Here is a 17,403-nt window from a genome sequence, read left to right on the forward strand (position 1 = left end):
ATTTTGATTATATCTTAAAATATCAAGACTTGCCTGAGTATTCAATAAACTCTGTGTAGGATTAGCGTGAAGCCTACAAGTTTATGGGTTTGCCCAATGAGCAGCAACACTAATTGCATATGCATACAGAGCATCACACTTACACAAATACAATCACAGTTTCAGGAAACCATGTAAAGCAGCACGAATCCCTGCAGACACACAAACCTGTTTACCTATGAGCAGACTAGTTCTGTGGGATTGTGGGGACAGCCACAGTGACTAATAGGGCTCAATATTAGGTGATGTAAAAGTTCAAACACATTATAAAAAAGTGCAGTCAGTGCAGGTTAGTGTACAAACCTGTTGTAGGCATATTGAATAGACATTTTGTTAGTAATCAGACTGCATTATAAATAATTATTCTTGGAAAGCATGTGCATTGAAAAGGGCAACACACATGAATTGTAGGGATGAACACAGGGGAAGAGGACAAGTGAAACATGGGAAAGCATAGCAGATGAGGGCATGTCATTGTGTGTACATCACAAAGTCAAGGCAGTTGTAGCATGAAAAGTAATCACATATCTACATGATACAGTATGTATTGCTGTTTACACCTCCTGTCTGGGTATAGTCATATCATCACACAGTTATTGTATATTATGTGACTGGCCTTGATAGCCCCCCCCCCCCAATCCCCAGAGCCTTTGCTGTAATCTGTTTGGAGTGGAGAAAGATTTAGTCTCCTCCACATATGGTATTTGTTCTCATAAAGGAGCAATACCTTCTCATTCTCCAGCAATGGTAACTCACTTAAAAGGAGCAGGGAAAAATGGAAGATACTTCGCAGTCACACCTATTTTCATATGTACTATCTTCTGTGCAAACACCCAGCATCTCATTTGTGCAGCAGAGGGGTGGGTCAAGCTAAAATATGTACTTTATTATTATTATGCTTCTCAATGGCACTTTAAGGAGTAAACATGGCTGTTCTGTATCCCTTTATTGCTTTTACATAAGCAGTCATTGCAGCAACTCCTTTTCCATAAGGTTATATGTTTAATTATTGTTCTCCCCCTAGAAACATGGTGTGTGCTGCTTATGTGCAGTGCAGGCCACAGGGCCTCAGACACGGACATGGCAAGCAGTAAAATTGGGCCCAGTACTTAGCAAGTTAACTTCACATTCCAAGTGAGTAATTCAGAAGCAATAATGAGTTGAGCCCTAATTGTCATAATTATTGCACCCAGGTAATAAAAATTTGCATGATATAAGTGTGAGGGAAGGAAGGTGCTGAGTCCCATCACACTACAGAAGCACTCATACAGCAGCAACGTGTAAACCTGTGGCAGATGAATCTCAGATGACTTTTAAAGGCAAACTAAGTCTCACCTTGTACTAGGCAAGTGATACTTTTTATAAGTAGACTTTGTCATGCATGGCTGCTGCTAACTGCTGTTGTATTAATCTACATAATGAAATAACTTGGCAAATATCTTTAGGGGATTTTGAAAGGTATATTTCTAGGTGTACTGCCAAGGTAAGGCAATTGTTGGGCTGAAGGGTTTTTAAGCACAGCACATGCCAAGAGCACATTTCAACACATTTTGGCTGGACTTGTGCTATGATTGAATAAAAACAATTGCTTGGGATGTAGGTTACATGTATAGCTCATGTGCAAAAAACATTTTTAACCATGACAGAAAACAGTTGCATCATCTTGTTGAGTTGCAGTTTTATAGGTAATGTACTGTGGGTGACATTTGCTCAATAAATTTATGTGCCTGACATTTTTTTAAACAGTGCAGGTAGAGATATATAACTTTGGATGGTACTGGTAGATATATATGACTTTAAACGGTGTGGGTAGAGATATACTGACTATCAGACAACCAATAGCATGATATATAGCAAGGGGGTGACTGGTGGTGTAAGAAAATTTCAGGCCCAGTCACAAGCAAGATGTTAAACCAGTGCTTTCCATACCTTCAAAGGAATGACAAAAACAGCAAGCATAAAAGTACTTTAGACTCTGTTGGAAAGACTGCATGAAAACAAAAGTTCTCCAATGCAGAGAATGAGGTACTATCCATCTTTATACTGCTGATTTGCTCTACTCTGAAAGACTTGGCTTGGACATTAATTCACTCAGTGGTCAGGGCCATACTAAGGGAATGATTTGCTGCAGGGCTGCTGACATTACACATGCCACTGAGCAAAGAGATGTCCACCTGGCACAGGAAGGTAGGTCAGTGGGCACTGGGCCATTGGTTGTGGCAACTTTCATGGAGATGGAGGAGTTTCTGGCCCTTGTCCAAAGCAGTGACATTGGGCAGGATTCCACAATGTTTGTGGAAGGTATTTATGGACAGTGCAGCATGCTGACGGAAGGCTCCAGTGCACCTGCTGCAGATGAGATTCCAAAAGATATGCTGAAGGCAGACAGACTACTTAAGTATTTGGCATAGGATAATTAGGGATTCCACACATGCCAATGTGACTCCAAAAGATATGTGCACACAACACAACTCAAAAGTGACAGACAGTTAGGCCAAATCCTTTTCCAAAATTCTCACCGCATACATTACAAACCCTAAGGATTTCATGTGAATACTATGAATTTCATCAAAATTTGTAGCAGAATTGAAAAAAATATATAACAATGCAACCTGCAGTTAATATGCTGCAACAAGCAGCAGCGATGCAAGCCATTAATGCATATGTAGCTGCCTGTCCTAGAATGCAGCCAACTAGAGTCAGAGCAAGACTGCAGCTAAACCAGTTGTCAGACCATCAACAAATTGACAGATACCATCTAGACAGACAACTGGTGTAGGCTGTCTGCAACATGTGTGCTCCACACAAGTCTGTGCAGACACTGTGAGGAAACCTCATCCTCCTTGAAACCAAAGTGTGTCTCATCCTTGGTGTACTTGCATCTGGGACATTCCAGAGGCACATAGAGGATTCTGTGGGAGTATCTCAGACAGCTGCCAGCTGTAGCCTGACAAAATTCCTGGAAGAAATGTGCAGCAAAGTGGATGACTGTATATACTTTCTGTTCACTTCAATAGAGTGAAGAACTGTAATGCACCAGATCTACAACATTGCAAACTTCCCACATGTACTCAATGCAATAGATTGCACACACATACCTACCAAGACACCAGTACATCCAGAAGCAGTCTGATATATAAACAGAAAGGGATGGCCATCCATCAACTGCCACGTTGTGTGTACACCAGATGGCAGCATAACAAACATCATAGCAACACAACTTAGCAGTGTCCATGATGCTGCCATTTGCAGAGAAAGTGGGCACAGGACTGCATTCTAACAAGGTGAAATTCTGGAGGGATTGCTTCTGGGTGAACACCGACAGTGGGATCTCCCCTGAACTATTTATCTCCAGCCTTGGCAATAACCTTCTTGGTATTTCTGTGGAAATCCCCACTTTTTTGGCGGTGCTTCCTGCTCCAAATGTCTCTCGCTGTTCTCTCTCCTCTGCTGTGGAAAATTTCCTTCTCGATTGCACAACCGCTCCGATTGTCTCGGACCTTCCTCCAAAGGGTGCTTGTCATGCGCCTCCCTATGTGGTGACATCACTTTCTCCCCATTCTTGCTGTTATTGTTACCTACTGGCTCTGAATTATTACGCTTGCCTTTAGATAAGGGATACACCCTTTGATTGTGATATTCATCAGTATCCCTTTTAATTTTACGTGATTTCCTCTGAAATATCACTTGGCACTCATTTTCAACCGTACTTAAAATATTTTGGTAATTAGTTAAATAATAACTGAAGGATACCCCTGTCAACAATATCCAGTCTGAACAAAAGTGTTTTAACTCCCCCAGTAGGTGACTGTGGTTATCCTCTTGAGCTGTGGTTAATGACCCCATACCATGAGCCATCGAACCCTGAACAGGAAACCTACAGTAGAGCACATGCAACAACCATAAATACCATTGAGTGTGTATCTGATGTATTGAAAGCTAGGCTCAGAAGTCTGGACACATCTTGGGGTGCACTGCAGTACAAATCTGAGAAGGCAGCACAGATGATAATGGTGTGTGCCATGCTGCACAACATGCTAACTCAAGCAAAAGGCAGTCTTCCTGCTGCAGGTGTGGATGAACTACCACAAAAACCACAAATGTCTGCAGAGGACATCCCCAGTTGTCAAAGAAGGAGTGGGAGGACATAGGGGACAGATGTCATGGGTGTAGACAACATAGGATGCCACCACAAGTATAGGCCCAGGCTACATGGCAGCATCTGACCCAGACATTTGAGCCATGGTAAGCCACATGTGCAGGAGTACACAGATTAAACACTGATGTTCTGGTGTTGCCCCACAACAGCAACATACATTGCATTTAAAGGCAAGTACCCACTAGATGTACACACTGAGCATCACACATAACATGAACCTAACTTATAATGTTGGTGAGGTCCATCCATATTTCATTTCTCCACACAGTATCTCCTGAATGGCCAAGGTGTCTCCTTCCATGTTGGTGGAGACCATCAGTGATGATGTCTTTTTCCTGTGGGGGGGGGGGTTGTCACCCCTAGGATGGTGGGTGATCAGAATAATATTATTGCACACATGATAAGACTCATGGGTGAGCGCATTTATCCATCTGAGTCATTGAATATCATATGCCAAAATAAACCATGTGCATCCCTGTGCAATGCAAACATCTGTATAACATTATCTGTGAGAAATACTGGTATGACATGTAAAAAGTATTAACAATGGCATCATACAACATCTGTAAAAACAATATAATTTAAAGTAACTGTACACTTCATGACTGAGATTAGAATGCCTGCCATTACATATATGTTGAAAACAGTTCCAAAAATAACAACATCATGCCACCACAGTCAGCCTGCATTTCACATTACAATACTAAATCACTTAATTGCACAACTTACAGAAAGCAGCTGCATACTTAAGGATCCATAGGTAGCACAGATCCATAGTAAATTGACACAGTACTGATAACACCTTTGTTAAAAAGCATAATTGAAGAAATATCCCTTACATCATAAGAATACGGTATAACACTGATTTTGGTGTTATGATTTAATATCAGGTAATGGCCGTAATGTTGGTTAAACATCTTTGGTTACATATGTGTTGATAGTTGTTATGTCCGCACTATCACCAGTGTACCACCAGAGGTCAATTCCTCGTTGGTCAGATCAGACCACAAGCTAATTAGCCTAGACATCCACATCCCGCCCCCACCCCCCATTAGGGAACCCACCATAAAAAATTTCTCCAAAGCCAACTTCATGCTTCTTAAGACAGAAGTGACAAACTTCACGACACGCATTCAGATGGACAATAGCGGTATGACTGCTGAATCCTACACATATGCACTTTATAAGCACTTACACGAGTGCATGGATCCCTAACAGAACCAAGATGCTATCCTCCAAAAAAGGAAGCCAATCTGGTGGCCCCCTGCCATAAACAAACTCTACAACAGAAGAAAGAAACTGTTGCAAAAAAGAGTAAAAGCCCATGACTGGAACAACTCCCTGGTCAGCCTCAGTAAGAAGCTGAGATTCCTCATAAAATCCTCCAAAGCTAGATATGAAAACAAAATCGCCACTGATTCTAATGACAACCACAATGCATTCTATAGCTATGTCAAGAATCTCAATGGCAACACGCAGATCTGCTCTAAGTTGCAGCGCAATGGCACTAAATATACAGAACCAACTGATATTGTCAATATCTTGGCAGATAGGTTCAGTGCTAACTTTAACCCCCTCACCCCCTAAAGGGCCCATCGCTATACCGGGAAAATGCAAAGTTCCTGTAATCATGGCTGCACAGGTAAAAAAACACACTCTTCAAAGCCAAGGACACAGCATCCATGGGACCTGAAAACATCCCAGGCTGCATTCTACATGAACTATAGAATGAAGTGGCACCCCACCTAAGCACCATTTCAATCATAGCCTTACCTCAGACTTTGTGCCCACTGAATGGTGCACAGTGATGGTTATCCCACTCCACAAAGGGGGAGCCACCATGGACCAAAACAAAATCGCCACTGATTCTAATGGCAACCACAATGCATTCTATAGCTATGTCAAGAATCTCTATGGCAACACGCAGATCTGCTCTAAGTTGCAGCTCGATGGCACTAAATATACAGAACCAACTGATATCGTCAACATCTTGGCAGATAGGTTCAGTGCTAACTTTAACCCCCTCATCCCCTAAAGGGCCCATCGCTATACCGGGAGAATGCAAAGTTCCTGTAATCATGGCTGCACAGGTAAAAAACACACTCTTCAAAGCCAAGGACACAGCATCCATGGGACCTGAAAACATCCCAGGCTGCATTCTACATGAACTATAGAATGAAGTGGCACCCCACCTAAGCACCATGTTCAATCATAGCCTTACCTCAGACTTTGTGCCCACTGAATGGTGCACAGTGATGGTTATCCCACTCCACAAAGGGGGAGCCACCATGGACCCTGGGAACTACTGCCCCATTAGCCTGACAAGCCTGATTTGCAAGGCCATGGAATGTATCATCATGGAACTTATAAACAAAGACATTGATAATCTCCAAACTCTGGACCCCACCCAGTTCAGGTTTGTAAAAGGCAGATCATGTCTCCTAAACCTGATTGACTTCTTTGAAGCAGTCACCAAAGCGGTAGATGAGGGTAAGGTGGTTCACACAGCCTATCTAGATCTTGCCAAGGCTTTTGACACCACCCCCCACTCTGGAATTATAGATAAACTCACTAAACTAGGTATAAATCCCTATGTTACAAGATGGGTTGCCAACTGGCTCACTGACAGAACCCACACTGTGAAAGTAGCAGACTCCAAATCTGACTTCAGACCAGCGACAAGTGGAGTACCACATGGTTCAGTCCTGGGTCTTCTCCTGTTTAGTATATACTTTTCTGATGTACAGGCTAACACAGAAGGTCTTTGGCTAACAAATTTTGCAGATGACTGCAAACTAGGAGCCATAATTGAAACTCCTAATGATGCGGACATCCTACAAAAGGGCCTCACTGAGACAGATGCCTGGTGTCAAAGCCATGGCCTCAAGCTCAATGCCAAAAAGTGCACTGTCATCCCCTTTGGTAAAAAATCTGTATCCATGAGCTATCACATAGGTGGTAGTCTACTTAACATTGAAAGTGTGATAAGAGACCTTGGGACACAGGTGGACAGTAGTCTCTCCTTTGATAATCACATCGCCACAGTAGTCAGGAAATCCTTCTATGTGGCACACCTCTTCACAAAAGGTTTCTCATCCAGGAAAAAAGAGGTCATTGTTCCCCTCTACTCATCACTCATTAGACCCATTATAGAGTACAACTCCCCTTTGGTATGTACCTCACAAGACATCTACAACAAATAGAAAGGCCACAGAAATACCTCACAAAGAGGATTGCCAGCCTCAAACAGATGCCCTACGCAAACTGTCTCAAAAAACTCCAGCTTTACTCCGTCGCATATCGCCTACTCAGAGGTGATCTCTGCCTAACATACAAAGCTATGTCAAACCCAGAGCTGTTGGACATGCTCCACTTAAAGAAATCCCAATCCCTCCAAACTACATGCTCTAGAGACTTAAACCTTGTCACCACAATAAACAGAACATGCTGAAGGGATAGATTCCTGTCCCAAAGACTTCCCATACTCTGGAACAGACTACCTATCTATATCAAACAAAGATCTTCATTAGCACTCTTCAAGAAAAGTCTTGATGATTGGATGTGAAATAGGAAATTCACCCCGGGGAATCACCTCTGTGGCTCTACTCGACAGGGGCACAGGAAAATAATTTTCTTGGGTGGTGAAAGCCAGGGTACCTTTTTGCTAGGCTTGTATAGGCCCTAGGCCCGATAGCCTAGTACCTACCTATGAACCTATGAATGAGAAGTTTAAAAATTGTATGCATTTTTGTTTATTTTGTCATTTATTGCAGGATATCTAATAAACAGCAGTAGTAATTACTGTCTACAATGAAAGCCTAGTACAATTTAGTTAGGCCTGAAAAACAACTGGCCAGTATGTCTATATTTTGGCTTGTTGTGGGTTCAAAACCATATAGGGAAATGTTGCCTTGGTTAACTTCAACTGTAAAATTTTTTTCAAAAGTCATATTGCAATAGTTTATATGGCATTTTATGTTGTGTATTGCAATCTCTATTTTTTCTAGGAATAACGCCATAATCCATAATTGCTTAACAACGTCAGTTGTTGAACAATGATGCTTAAAGAGCAGTACCTATTTGATTATAAGTAGCATATGCTGAGTGTTAGCTCAGCTTATAAGGATGCAAGCTAACATGTCTACATTTTGTGCAGTGTGTGTGTTCAGGTCTTGAAAGGGAACATGCATATCTTAAAATGTTATACTGATGTCACATACCCATAGCATTTTTTTTTTTTTTGCAAACTACACTTACTGATATTTATTTATATTTATATTTATATTTATAATTTAAGAGTTCTTGCAAATAACTCCGTTATTTGTCAGATTACTACTGATATATCTGTAATTCGTAACATTCTGTAAACATCATTTATTTAACAGCGGTGCCAGGACATCTTGATAAATCCTGTTATATGTCTGAGGAATTTAGTAGGTTAATATTGCATTTTGCTTACATGCTGTGAAGCACTGTTATGTCACAAAATACTGAAGTCAGTTGTACAACAGACTCAAACTGTAATTTTGAAAGACTGTGATGAGCCCACTAACAGTTGCAATGAAGGGCAGGGAAGATGTATGTATTTCAATGTGCAATTTCAAGGAATAATGGTCCTCACACATACCTTTCTCTGTCCATAAAGTACGGCAACATGTATGGTTCTGTTCACACAAGCTGGATCTTATAAGACACTGTCACACTGAATGAGAAATGTGTTATTTCAATTACTGTTATTTCTCTGAAAACAATGCTGACATGAATGTAATTTGAAAACAGTTGAGCAGCACATGTTAACACTTTGCAATCCTAAGTCAAGATCATTCTTAGTATACCGTCGCCCATCAAGACGATGCCATAACATTAACTATTTTCAATGCCTAGAAAACATGACTTGATATTTGAGATGTGTTAGGTGGGCAGGTAGGTCTCAAGTTCAGAGACTGACTGCATGTTACATCTGTAGGTTTGAATCTCACGTCCTATAGTCTATGCTCAAAGAAATTAATACCATAATGTCAACAGAGTATTATGCTAAACTATTCTACAGAATAACACTCTTCAAAATGTACTGTGAAATGTTTATCCTTGTTATTTAATTAAATATTTTCTTTTTTATTTCAGATGATGAGGACTGAAGTCAGAACAGATCAATGTGTATTGAGTGGATGCACAAGTTTAGAGCAGCAGAGGGAGAGAGGATGAATATTTCATGTATATTATGAACTGAGATATATATTCCACTGTTCTTAGTCCTGTATTTCTTTTCAAAAATACATGTATATTAATTAGAATGCAGTAATACCCATCATGCATCAGTAAGGTAAATGAAATCAGCAAACAGTAACTGTCATTACAAATGTGTATAAAAATAGTGTTGATGCATTTTGTATTTTTGATCCATTTGTAAGCATTTTTGTATAAATACATCCACAACATAAAGAATGGATTGTTGTGTGCATCTGACATTCTGGTTATAACGTGAATGGTTTGCTTACAAGTGTAAGCATTGGGAATGTTGTTTGTGATGTATAGTTTGTTACACTTGGTTTGTCTGGCTGTGTTTTCTGATGTTTGATGTCTTATGCATAGCTTGCCTTTTCACAAAGTGAATAAGAGTCTGCAGTTACAGTGTTAGCACACCTGTCTAAAGACTGTATGGCATGGCCTTCAGTTCAACTTTGGTATTGTACCTGTCTCAAACATCATGTGTGTGTTTGGAAAGATACTGCTATAGCCTAGGTTGACTGACACTTGAGCAGGTACCCATTTGACAACAGCAGTTCATAATGAACACACCCTGCAGGTCAACACTGGAATTATTCCTGTCTCCAAGCGATGATGATGATGTGTCTTTCAGCTTTTCCTGGTTACGGGTCGGCACAGCGGAACTCTGGTCCACTAATGATTGGCAGTAGATTTTTACGTGCCGATTTGCCAGCCCTGACGCACAACCTTCAACGAAGGTACGCCCATTCACGTATGTCTCCACCCAGAAGACGCTTTAGCTGAGAATCGAACAGGACGTCTTACTGTGAGGCAACAACGCTACCGCAGCATGCTTGGGTTAAAAAAAAAACACTGCTGTAGCCTAAATTGACTGACACTTGAGCAGGTACCCATTTTATAGTAGCAGTTCATAATGATCACACACTGCAGGTCAACATTGGTATTGTTTCTGCCTACAAACACTTACAAAAAAACACTGCTATAGCCTAGGTTGAATGACACTTGAGTAGGTACACATTTAATAACGGCAGGGCATAATCAGCAAACAAGTTCCAAAATATTTGATTTGTAAGCCTTCTGATTGATATTTTGGATGAGAATGCATGCAGATGTATTGATATAATACTGCTGTTAACAGATATATTGCATACTAATATGTGTACAGTTGTTTTGTTAGAACATATCACATTATTTTCAGTGTTTTACTCATTATATTGATGTGTGTTCAGCCAAATATCATGCTGCCTGTCTCAGAAGGTTGTCATATGTTGTGCCTGTTGTCCGCAATAGTCACTGATATCTTTGTCATCATTTGTACAAAGGCATGGTGTGTCCACTCATATACATCATTGAATGCAGACAATAAAATACGTTTTTGACCATAAATACATTTTTACCATGCAGATGACATGTGTGTGTGTTCATATGTTCACAGGTGTTTACAAGGCTAATGGCTACAAGGGCCTAGCCATGCATCCCAAATCTCTGACAAGCTCTGATACTTGATAAGTGTAAGCATGGGCCTGGGAGATGGATCATTTACAAGTTACCTGTGTCCATTAGAGACAGACGTGCCAAAACAGGTATGAATTTCTGGTTTCCCATCCAATTGTCCAAGCTGCACTTGAATCGGGTCAGGGAGGAGCTCTGCTTCACATGGATGGGAAGCCTGTTCCCTAGATGGGGCAGTCTGAGTGCGTGTGTGTGTGTGTGTGTGTGTGTGTGTGTGTGTGTGTGTGTGTGTGTGTGTGTGTGTGTGTGTGTGTGTGTGTGTGTGTGTGTGTGTGTGTGTGTGTGTGTGTGTGTGTGTGTGTGTGTGTATGTGTGTGTATGTGTGTGTGTGTGTGTGAGTGTGTGTGTGTCTAAGCATATAAAATTTACCAGGAAAGAATAATATTACCCTTTTTATGAGTATGACATATCGGGCCATGGGTAAATCTGCCCATAATGGCTTTCTCTCAGTCCCTGTGTAAATTGTCATCATAAAAATAATCTCTTGTGCTCTGATTTTAATGGGGTTGTTTTGCAAGATAGATATTATTTTCTTTTTTGTTGTGTTTTGCAATTAATATTTACAGAGCATGGCACCTGAGGACATTCGCCAATCTGAAGAGGATGATGTGCATATGAGAGGCCACTGCGCAAATCATCCAAAGAAGTGGATGGGGGGTGGGTCAGGGTTTCTTTCTTTTTTACATTCAGGTTTTTGGAAACTCAAACATATAGTCTCTGTCATATGAATTTTGAGTTTCCGAAAACTCAATAATATTACATAAATGCATATATATGTGTGTGTGTATATATATATATATATATATATATATATATATATATATATATATATATATATATATATATATATATATATATATATATATATATATATATATATATATATATATATATATATATATATATATATATATATATATATATATATATATATATATATATATATATATATATATATATATATATATATATATATATATATGTATATATATATATATATATATATATATATATATATATACATACATATATATATTTATATATATGTGTGTGTGTGTGTGTGTGTGTGTGTTTGGATTTACTTCATAAAATTGAAATTCCATAAGATCGAACGTTGAATCATCAAGACCACGAGAACAAAATATCACATAAGCAAAACTGCAGAAGGTCATAGTGCAGAATGTTGAACTGTAGGTAAAGTTGATAAGGTAAGTTATTTAGTAGTGTCTTTAAGGGTTTATAGTGACCATGTTAAACAGTATGGCGGAGTTCACGTCGCATAATTCTGTTGTCTTTGGAGAAGTTTGGGTAAGTGTGATTTGAAAAAGAGATAAAAGTTTTTACTTGTATTTGTTAATTTAGGATGGAGATTTACAATGAAGGTATTTTGGTGTAGTAAATAGTACAGTTATTGTTCTTGTGGTTGTTGTGTATCGATCGCTAGACTGCAGTCCTTTCTTTAAAGTAGTGCGATCACAGAGTTGGTATATTTAATCTACAGGGTGTGTTGGGGGAGCAGCCCCCCCACGTGGTGAAGGGCATAGATATCCTACATCAGGCCTACTTCAGAATGTCGAAGACCCATATGATTGAATTACAAAACATCAAACTGAAATAGCGAAACCCCAGTTAATTGAAACCTTACATTATCAAAACCCAGAACATCGAACTATCCAACTTATCAGAAGTCCAGTCTTCACTTAAAGGAACAATCTTGCATTTAAAATCAGGCTATACTAAATCTGTCTCAGCAGTTCTGCAGGGGGGCAAGCCTCCTGCACCCCCCATACCCCCATATATTATATATGCCAACTCCGAAATTGCACTAAATTGAGAAAAGGGTAAATTTCCTGATCCTGACTGTACTACGATCTCCATTTAAAACCACTAAGACAGATTTAGTGTAGCCTTATTTTAAACACAGGAATGTTCCTTTAAGTGAAGACCAGACTTCTGGTAAGCTGGAAGTTTGATGTTCCGGGTTTCGATAATGTAAGCTTTCAATTAACTGGAGTTCTGCTATTCTAGTCTTGATGTTTTGTAATTCAATAATATGGGTCTTCAGTGTTCTGAAGTAGACCCCCTACATCTGGGTTGTCTTCCTGTATTCCATATTTTGGGATTCAATGTTTTGGGAGTTGGTGTTTTATAGTCTCGCTTATGCAATATTTCGTTTTTGTGGTTTTGATGATGTAACGTTCGATCTTATGGGACTGGGATTTTATTAAGTAGATCCAGGTATGTATGTTGTATGTATATATACATATATATATATATATATATATATATATATATATATATATATATATAGTATGGTTTACTATTATAATGTGGAAAATCACAATATTTTCTGATCAAATACTCGAATCACTACTTTGAAAGTGGGCATGTTAGAGGTTTACAATGTCGAACATGACAACAGCGATGATCAACATTCAAACTTCTGAAATTTCCATATGGAAAGTCTGTGTTTTTATTTATGTTTTTGCCCCTGCAAACCCCACAGCCCCTGCAAATCAAATATACCAACTCCAAGATCGCACTTCAGTGAGGAAAAGGGTAAATTTCCCGATCCACACTGTACTGCAATCTCCATTCATAACATCGACCTCATATCAGTGAATGAATACTCACTTTCGCTGATGTATGTTGATCACTTTCAGTTCAGCATTACAGCAATTTTGCCAACACGCATTCGACTAAGCGAGTTTCGGGTAAGTGCTATTCCACATTATGATAGCAAATGTATACATATATATATATATATATATATATATATATATATATATATATATATATATATATATGTGTGTGTGTGTGTGTGTGTGTGTGTGTGTGTGTGTATATATATATATATATATATATATATATATATATATATATATATATATATATATATATATATACAAATTATGTATACACACACACACACTTATATTATATTAATTTCATATCTACAAGTTTAACTAAAATGCTGTTTATTGTTTTAACAGTTTAAAAAATCAAACCAGTTTTAATGAGGGACAGCACAAAAATATAAGGAAAATCAGGTAGTATTCTGTTTGGTTAATTTTGTAGAACAAATCTTTTTTTTTTAAATATTTTGCCCTGTTTCTCAGCATATACCAAAGAAAGTATGTACACTTAATAGTGCTTCACAAGGCTTTTTTCTATTGGTATATGCATGATTTGTAATGGTCACACTGATTCGCTGGCCAATCAGCATACATTTTTTTTAATAGTAATGAGCCTTTATTATATGTTACAGAATTATATGTGGAACAGTAGTAAAGCTAGAATAACCTGAAATAAAGTAGTATAGTTAAAGGAATTTGGAGGGTTGAAAGTACCTGCCTGTAGGTTATATTAAGTGACAGTGTAGAGAAACTTGCTATATCTGTTTTCAGTTTGGAAACATGAAAGGAAAAGGAAAGGTATTATGAAGTTAAGGTACAAAATGAGAGATTGTTGAAGCATGTTATATGGCAGCTGAATACATAGAAGAGAAATGTAATCTGTAATGAAACAATCTCTGGGCTGTATGAGAAATTTGTTAAATACTTGATTTAACACATGGATGAATTATGAAAAACTTTCAGTTGAAAAAAAGTCAGAATATCTGAGAAAAGTTGTTTTGGACACAGGAAAGACAAAAATGGTCTATTCTTAACAATTATATTGTAAGAAAGTGTGGAACTCCTGGGATGAGCAAACACAATAAGTGTATGGACTTTTGATATAGTTATACATATAGTTTAATGGAATAACTAATGCTGTATGAAACACAGGATTTCCTCGTCTTTTGCCCAACATACCTTCGCATCTATTGTTATTGCTGATATGGTAAAATGTGGAGAGAACTGAATTAACTCAGGATGACAATGAAATAGCATCAGAGAGTATACATTTAATATACAGGTATCCTGTGGTGTCAAAATATTTCAAGATACTTGCATTACAATGTGCCCATAAATATTTTTACACACTGCAAAGACTAAAAATATGTTACAATTGTAAAAGCTTATTGTTGGAGGTGTGATGAAGGAGTTTTAAGAGGTGAAATAACATATTTTTAGTCATGCTCAAAGCTATTAAATCATTTTATAGTTTGCTAAATGAGATATAGAAATCAAATAAGCTTATGGCGTTAAGTTATGATAAAACATAGAACACAATTGAATAGAAAGGAAAGTACTTACCTTGTGATATTGTCAATAACCAGAAAGTGAAAATCAGGGGAAATACTGCTGCAAAAGGAAGTTATTTTATTGACTTGTGAGAGAGTAGATTAGTAAAGAGAACATCTTGTGAGAAATATGTTGCCAGGTGGTTACACTGGAAAATGTGCAGCATATTGATAAAAGAATAAAGCATTATTAAAGGACTGAATTAGAACCATGTAAAAGAACTATGTCGTAAAATTATAGCAGATATTTAAAGATGGTGAATGCATGTCCGAGGATTAGATGAGAATACTGTAAAGGGTGTTATTATTCTTCTCAGTGATTTTTTTCATTTCTTTGGCTCTTGTCTGTTTTGTCTGAAGACTGGTTACTTCATACGACTGTGTTTAATAAGAAAATGTTTATGTATGTTAATACTAACTTCTGGGTCTGCGACATTGTGGAGGGCAAATGAAGTGGGAGAGTTAAGTTTATAGACAGTTGAGAGGGGGAAGGTGCTGGAATTATGCACTAGAATAGATGTCTCCCTCACATGCAGGCTTGTGGGATTCATGGAATACCCAATAATGTGGACACCAATGTATGATTAGCATTGATAATCCTGATAAAGGGACATTCCATAAACGATCTAAGGACCCAATCGGTGCATCTCTGGCATCTACCAGTTTGTTAATGCCATGCTACAGCATGTGAAGGAGTACATGTGTTTTCAACAAACCACAGAGGAGAGAAACAACATCATGTATGCATTTCATGAACTATTCCATTTCTCTGAAGTCCTTGAATGACTGCACCTGCAATACACATCAAGGCTGCACCAGGGACACAGAAACAACAGTTTATCTACCATAAGAGATTTCACTCCATGAAATGCTTAGTGGTCTGTAATGCAATGGGTATAATATAGAATGTGTCATTCTACTACCCAGGACGTGGCCCATGTACCCATATCTAAGATATGACTTATATAGGTTCATAGGTTCATAGGAGGTCAATAGGCTAAAGGCCCTAGATCCCTTACAAGCCTAGCTATATTTATCTTGAGTTGCCCCAATTGTCAGAGGTTAAGTGAGGGAAGTCTGTAGGGGTAAGGGTCTATGGTAGTTAATACCAACTTCCTGTCTTGCAGGAGGGACATGGGTGCCACCCCAGAAGTGAATTTGCTGTCAACCATCCATTATCTATGTTGCATTTGAAGAAGGTCAGGTGGGGCTCTGATTCACAATTATTGGAATCTTGTTCCAGAGAAGTGGCAATCTCTGGGAGATTTATGACATGTTCGGCATGATCTATTCATGCCAGAGGCTAGGGTAAGATCCCTGGAGTGAGTGACCCTCTTGCAGTTTTATTTACAAATATGTAGCATTTCCATCAGGGTTGGATCAGAAACTTTCCTGTAGACCAGCCACAGGTCTCCCTTAGCAACCTGTAGGAGACAGAATGCAGTGACAGGGCTTTCAGTCTTTCCACTTAAGCCTTTTTCTGTGTACCCTGTAATTTCTAGGTCGGAATCCTCTATGGTGTCTCCAGTTGTTGCAGGTGTCTGGTAAGGTACATGCAACAGGGAGTATTGTACTCAGTTATTGGTCTGGTGAGGGATGAGTATAATGGAATTATAACATCCTTAGATCTAGATGTGATACCTTTACTTATAAGATGTGCCACAAAGAAGAATTTACTTAATACTGTGGATATCTGGTGGTCAATGTTCAGATTCCTATCGAACTGAGTACCCAGATCATGTACCACTGGGTCTACACGTGTGTGTGTGTGTGGGGGGGGGTTTGCTGTCTATAATGTAATTAGCAGGGATGTCAGCTTTCCCAAAGGGAATAATAATGCATTTTTTTTTTGCATTTAGCTTTACTCTGTGGCTATGGCACCAGTTATTTGTCTGCATTAACCTTGCCTATAGTATATTAGCATTGTTGAGGGACTCAGTGATTCCTCCCAGTTTGCAATCATCAGTGAACTTGGTCAGCCACAGGCCGTCCAAGATGTCTGGACATCTGAGAAATAAATTCCAAATAATAATAAGGGGCCCAGCATAGAAGGTGTGCCACTGATGACTGGTCTTTTGCTAGACGTTAAGTCACCTACTTTGACAGCATGTGTCCAATTGATGAGACAGTTAGCTACTGATCTGGTAATGTAGGGGTTAATTCCTGACTGGTAGAGTTTCTCTATAATACTTGAGTGGGGAATTATGTCAAATGCCTTGGCTAGTTAAAGATAAGTGCTATGCACTCCCTTTCCCTCATCCAAGGCCTTGGCAACTTT

This window comes from Protopterus annectens, chromosome 7.part0, assembly GCF_019279795.1.
Source record: "Protopterus annectens isolate FY-2018-M chromosome 7.part0, PAN1.0, whole genome shotgun sequence".
In the NCBI taxonomy this organism is placed as follows: Eukaryota; Metazoa; Chordata; order Ceratodontiformes; family Protopteridae; genus Protopterus; species Protopterus annectens.